Consider the following 6,484-nt stretch of genomic DNA (forward strand, 5'->3'; position numbering starts at 1 on the left):
CGCCGCGCGGCGCCTTGCCGTCCTCTCCGCCTAGAAGGCATTTTCATCGGCGACGTCCTGCGGGTAGCGCCGGCGCCACTCCGGCATGGCTCGCTCGTCCTCCTCGGTGATGAGGAGGCGGCGCTGCCACCGACAGTGTTCCTCACGGTCCTGTTCTGTTATAAGACGAGGCAGAGGGGCAACGGCTTGCGCCTGCTCGCGTGTGAAGACGTCGTGGAAGTTCATCTGCGCGCGAGGCCTCTGGAGGCGCCACGCCGCCGCGTCGTACGCGCGGGCGGCCTCATGTGCGGTCTCGAACGTGCCGAGGCCGGGGCGGACGTCGCCACACCGGATCTCGGCGTAGAAGGCGCCGGAGGGGTGCTCGCGGACGCCGCGGTAGCCAGAAGATCCCCGACGGCGCGGCGGCATGGTGGCGCGGTGGTGATGGGGCGAGGAAGCGGCGGAGAAAGCAAAGGAAGCGGGGGGAGTGCGCATGGCAGTGTGGATAGCGATGGGAGGCCGCGTGGCGAGCGCCGCAATTTATAGTCGCGCGCCGAAAGCGGTGCGCCAAATCTAACGCGCGACCGCCAGCTTTCTCCCGCTCGATTGCCTGTTGCTTCATCTCTTGCATATGGCATTTCCTTCCACTCCTATCTTCTCCCTCCCGGTCCATTTGGCTCCTCGGATCGATGTTTGCTTGGTGAGGGATTGGCTTGTTTGCTTGCTAGATAGATGGACTATTCCCTTGTGATTAATAGCCTTTGGCTTTGGCTGATCTTGCTTCGTACACTAAATTGTGTTTCCGTGGTGCTTGAGGTGACAACTGTGATCATGACCTTTCTGTGGTGATTTGTTGCACCCTGCTCTCATCGAAGTTTGGACATGGCTTCTAGGAGGTTAGCTTTTTTTTATTCCCTGTAATTCTTTATCTTTGTTCCTTCCAAGAAATGTAATTTGTCTAGAGTGCAGAGTATAAAACTAAGCCATCATATTATGTTGCTTCGTTGGAGGTGTTTCACATGAAGGAAATTTGAAATATGGTATCCAATCAGGCATATATTAGCTTTTGTAAATCGACAAGGCCGCAATGTTAGATGAAGCTATAATGCACTATGCATAATCTAATTTGAAATCACATTTTGTGCATGGTCTCTTACTTTCTTTTTCCCACTTCCAATTGTGCCACAAATTCCTTGTGCGTGTTTTCCTTCCGGAAAATCTCTATAGGGAAATGAAGATATCACTGTTTCAGAAGGAAGCGAACACCCTCAGTTTTACCTAGATTCTTCTGCATGTAATTTGCAAAATCACCGTTTCCTTTTTTTCACGAGCTATTAGTCTTAGTTTTCATTCTTTTCAATTGGACGAGCGCTGGATATCTGAAAACAATTATGTCCCATGGATTGAGCGAAAGCCGCCCAAATAAAGATCAGAAAGTGACAAGATACATACACCATTAAGTAGTCTGACTTCGACTGTGATAGCATATGTCAGTTAGTGAAAGGAGCATAGGCAAGGAGTCGGTAAGAGATAAAAAATTATAACGATGCTGATCTTTCAAGTGTGTAAATAACAATGTATTGAAGTGCTACAGCTGAGAGATGAGTCTCCATATGAATTGATGTTTCTAAAGATTAAAAGAAAAGGGAAGTACATAACCTAAATGTGATATGAATAGCATACCTACTGCAAATTTGTGACGGACGATGTTCCATCGTGAAAACCATACTGTACATTTGTAGCCTGATTCAGGGTACATTGGCTCTCCATGCATGCTATTGGGCATAAATTGTTGGCAAACATCACCTTGGTCGCTAAATTATGACATGCCTATTCTATTACTACATCAACCAGTGTTGTGATGTTGTTCATGGATTAGCTCTCTTCATTGTACACAAATTTAAAACAGAATGTGTTTGTCCAGATATTTAGTAAAATTGCTCCTCCTTGAAGTCTATACTCCTCTGTTATGCGCACCAAGTACATCGGTCTCTCATTTGTGCTCCAGCTTGTGTTCGGTAACTGATATTCGATCATTTGACTTATCTATGCTGCAGATTAATCATATTAGGCAAGTGCAGGATTGTAGCTTTTTCTCGCTCCTTACAAAATCAAATACTATGAAGGCCAGTTGTTTTTATTCAGTTCGCTAATAATAAACTACACAGATTGGTGATGAATCAATCAATTACAAATATTTATCCATATATTTTCATAAACTGCAACTATTCTATTGGCAAAATGGACGGGCGCAGCAACGCGCGCCATCATGGTCTAGTAACAATTCATAATTAAACATTATAATGCTAAAATGAAGCAAGCTAGAACGTCATTTATGGATGAAAATGATATAATTAGTGCTAACAAGCTGAAAACGAGCTAAACCTCCTCCTCGGAGGAGGGGAGGTTGGGGAGTACAAGCGCGGTTCCGGAGCCTTGTGGGTTGATATCACCGATGTTTACGACAACTAGATGCCCGACCCTTGGCCTGCAGGGAATTGTCGTAACACTTTTGAATGTGAAGGTGGTAAGAGGAGTATCGTGTGCTTTCGGCTGAGGAGGCGGCCTTGCTTCGTGATGCTTAGGCCGCGTTGGCTCTCTTCGTCCGTCAGCAGGCCGCGTTCTGGTGGCAACGGAGGAAGTTCTGCCGGGTGGGCGAACGGGATGGCAACACCCACTTCTTCCACGCCCAGGCGTCCCAGCGCTACGTGTCCAACCAGATCAAAGCGTTGGAAGTCGGCATCGGCGGCGGCGGCCACATGGCCAAGGCCGAGGCCCTTCACGCCTTCTGCATTGACCTCCTTGGCCGGGCCAAGGACCCCGTCTGGCGCTTCGACCTGCAGGAGTTGTACGAGAGTGCCGCCACTGTTGATGGCGTCAGGTTGGTCGCCCCCTTCGATATGGCGGAGCTCGAGGCTGCTGTCAAGGGCCTCGACAGAACCAGCGCTCCCGGGCCCGATGGCCTAGGTCCGGCCTTCTACCAAGCCGCCTGGTCGTAGGTCCGTGGTGACATGCTGCGATAGATGGAGGGTTTCTACGACAACTCTGTGAACCTCTCCTGTATCAACCACGCACATATTGTGCTGCTTCCCAAGGCCGAGGGGGTGCTCGCGCGTGGTAGTTTCCGCCCCATCTTGCTACAGAATTGTGATGTCAAGATTGTCGGTGTCAAAACCGGCAGATCTCAGGTAGGGGGTCCCAAGCTGTGTGTCTTAGGATCGATGGGTAACAGGAGACGAGGGACACGGTGTTTTTACCCAGCTTCGGGCTCTCTCGAAGAGATAATACCCTACATGCTACTTTTGATTGTATTCGATGTATATGATTACGGAGTTGATCTACCTCGAGATCATATGTTGTGGTCTAAACCTGAGGGTATGATGAATAATGTCATCCTCTATCGACTAGCCTGGCCCTGGCTTATATAATGTAGGAGAGGCCTAGGATAACAAGAGTCCTAGTCGAATACGCTGATGGAGAGGAGTCCTTGTCTTGATCACCAAGTCTTGTGGAATCTTCCTCGTGTGCGGCATGGGCTGCCCGAAGTGGCCCATGAGTGAACCTCCATGGGGGCCCTCGGCCCGATCCAGCTAGTCGGGAGACGACGTGGGGAGTACCCTCCAGTCCAGGACACTGTCAGTAGCCCCCTGAACCGGTCTTCAAGTTGGGGCGCTCCTCGATTCTTCTGAACTGTTCTTCATCTTCGGTCACCGGTCTTGAAAACTGGTTCAACAAATCTTCTCATCTTCGATCTTGAGGATCGCTGAAGTGAATCCGAAAAGTTTACACGTCAGGTATCCGAGGAGCCCCTTTAAGTTCTCGGCCTTTATCAATGCCTTGTTATTTTTTACGCCACACCTCGGGTTTGAAGTTGTTCCAGTGCGGCGGCGTCCTCTTGCATCCGAGCTTCAACGCCGGACTGCATTCGAGGTATTTTTTGCAGCCGAGCACCAACGCCGGACTATACCCGAGCTCCAACGCCGGACTGTATCCGAACTCCAACGCCAGACTATATCCGAGCTCCAACGCCGGACTATATCTGAGCTCCAATGCCGGACTATATCCGAGGTGTCATAGATCACCTTGGCTTGAAAAAGTTTGAAGGAGGTTATCCGAGCTTAACGCTGAAAAGTTCTCTATGGAGCCAGCCGCTCGCAGCCGAGCTTTATGCCGGACTGCTTCTGAGGTGATGCACCACCTCGGGCTCGGGCTGATTGTTTATGGATTTTATTTCTGTTTGATGCAATTTATTTACTGACGGGATATATAGCCAGTGGCCCTCAAGGTGTGTGTCGGCTCCGAGATGCACATTAGAGGAGATAGTTATCGGCGGACGGGCCCTTGAGAGAGGGTTTTGAGAAGTCGCCGTAATATATTAGCTTGATGCTGGATAAGTCCCAGTTGGTACCTATTGTTGTCCGAAGACGCGTTTGCCCATAGTTCGGTCAAGCCGAACACTGAGCACTTTGAATTTTCTGCATTGAATAGGCAATGCAGTAGCCCCCGAGACATTGGTCGGACGACAACACCAGATCAGGGGATCGACGTGCCCCTTTAATATTAGTAAATGATAAGCCCGAAGCCCAGTAGCCCCCGAGCCTTAATGTGGGCACGGGTGGCCGAATTAAGGATCGATATCCGAAGTAAAATCACAAATTATGTGTAATGATTCTATGTATCCAAGTACTCTATATCATTAATGCTCGGATCCGCATTGTACAAAACTTTGTTGACCGACCATCGGCTTCAACCTCCTCGGCCAGTAACCAGAGGGTATTTGTCCTACTTTATAAAGCCTTTATAAGGGCAAATATTTACAGCAAACAAGGCAATCCGGTCATATGGGTTCTATAAACAAAGGTACATGGAGAGGTATGTTATAGTACATCTTCTGGGAAAAATAGTTCCATCATAGGTTTCTTTTACCAGGATGTCATGTTGATCATGATCATGAAACCTCAACTCCGTTCAATGTGGGAGGAAAATATTGAGGATTTAGTTGGGGGGAAAGTTCCCGAACTCTGTGGTCCACAAAAGGAATCGAAATTTTCACTTCCATCATTGCCGACCAATTATATCCTTTAAGATGGCTAGCTTTCAGCTTCACCCAGTCTGAGGTACTAACCCAGATGACCTGGTAGTAACAATCACAAAGATGCTCCCTTTATCACCTAGCCTAACAATCGGGAACGTAGGGGTAAGCACAGGAGCCAGGCAACCCAGCTTGGCCAAAATCTTAAGTCAAATTGATTCATATTTATGGCTTTATTACGATAATTATGGAAGGCAAATTCTTCATGAAGACTGTTTATAACCTGAAAGTGGCCCATCGTCGGCTTCGACCCCTTTGCAGATGCTACACAGGGTGTTTCCATAATTACAATACAACCCTTAGCCGATGTCTCGGTGCCCGGAGGCGGCTGTGTTTAGCGGAAACGAGGAAATCAAATATGCGGGCTCTATAACTTTCACCTAGTCATAGGAGTTTAAAGTTTGGGGCCAGTTAGTAGCCCCCGGTTAGTGTTCGGCGTCAGCCGAGGTCGAGCCGTTAACACTTCGGCCAGTTTTATGAAAGGTCCGTCGTTTAACACAGTCGTCGGATTGCTGACTAGTTTACGCTCATTATGACAGTCAGTTTTCGACTTTCTCCACTGAGGTACTTGACCAGCTTAACCGAAAGTACAATCACAGTGGTTCTCCCTTTGCACACCTAGCCGAACAAAGCGGAACATAGGAGGCAAGCACAGGAGCCGGGCAACCCAACTATTGACCGAAGAAACAATTCGAAACTGATGCATATAAAGCAATATCCGAGAACATTTTGCAGAGGACTCCTCGGAGTACCTTGGCCTTTGGTGGGTTTGGCTCAAGTCGCAGTCCCCCCGTTGATATTGTCGATGTTTAAAAAGTGTCCGGCAGTGTACTGCTAGATTTATGCTCGAACCCAACACTGAGGTGCAGGACGGCAGGAAAAATGCCGAACTATGGGTCGAAAAAGACTTCTCGAGCTGGATTATTATGTAGGGTACCTCGGTCAAGAGGATGTCCCGCCTCATAAAAGGAAAACACACAAATAGATCAAAAGTGCCATAAGCTCGAAAAGCCAAAAAATTATGGAAAAGCTTAACGTTCGAACTAAATCAAACTTTTGGTGCCAATCCGAAAATTGGTATTAAACTTTTTGTGTTTCTGTCGTGCATTAATATGACACATCCGATCTCACGACTTCAAGCGGGTCAGCCTACTGCTTCAACCTCCTTATCCCGAAGGCGGAGTGCTTCTCCGAGGCCAGTTTAGCGAATTAAACTCGAGCGGCTTTAGAGAGAAGCAAGGCTATCCGGCTATTGACCATACACTCGAGTCGAAAAAGGAGTGTAGAAAAAGACTTTGCAACGACCAAGAAGAAAACACATTTACTATAAAATGGCTCATATAAATTTTAAGAGCCCCCAGTTAACATGGGTAATGGGAGTTTCTTTTAACCAACAACGCATGTGAGCATGGT

The sequence above is a fragment of the Triticum aestivum genome, chromosome 1D, assembly GCF_018294505.1.
Source record: "Triticum aestivum cultivar Chinese Spring chromosome 1D, IWGSC CS RefSeq v2.1, whole genome shotgun sequence".
In the NCBI taxonomy this organism is placed as follows: Eukaryota; Viridiplantae; Streptophyta; class Magnoliopsida; order Poales; family Poaceae; genus Triticum; species Triticum aestivum.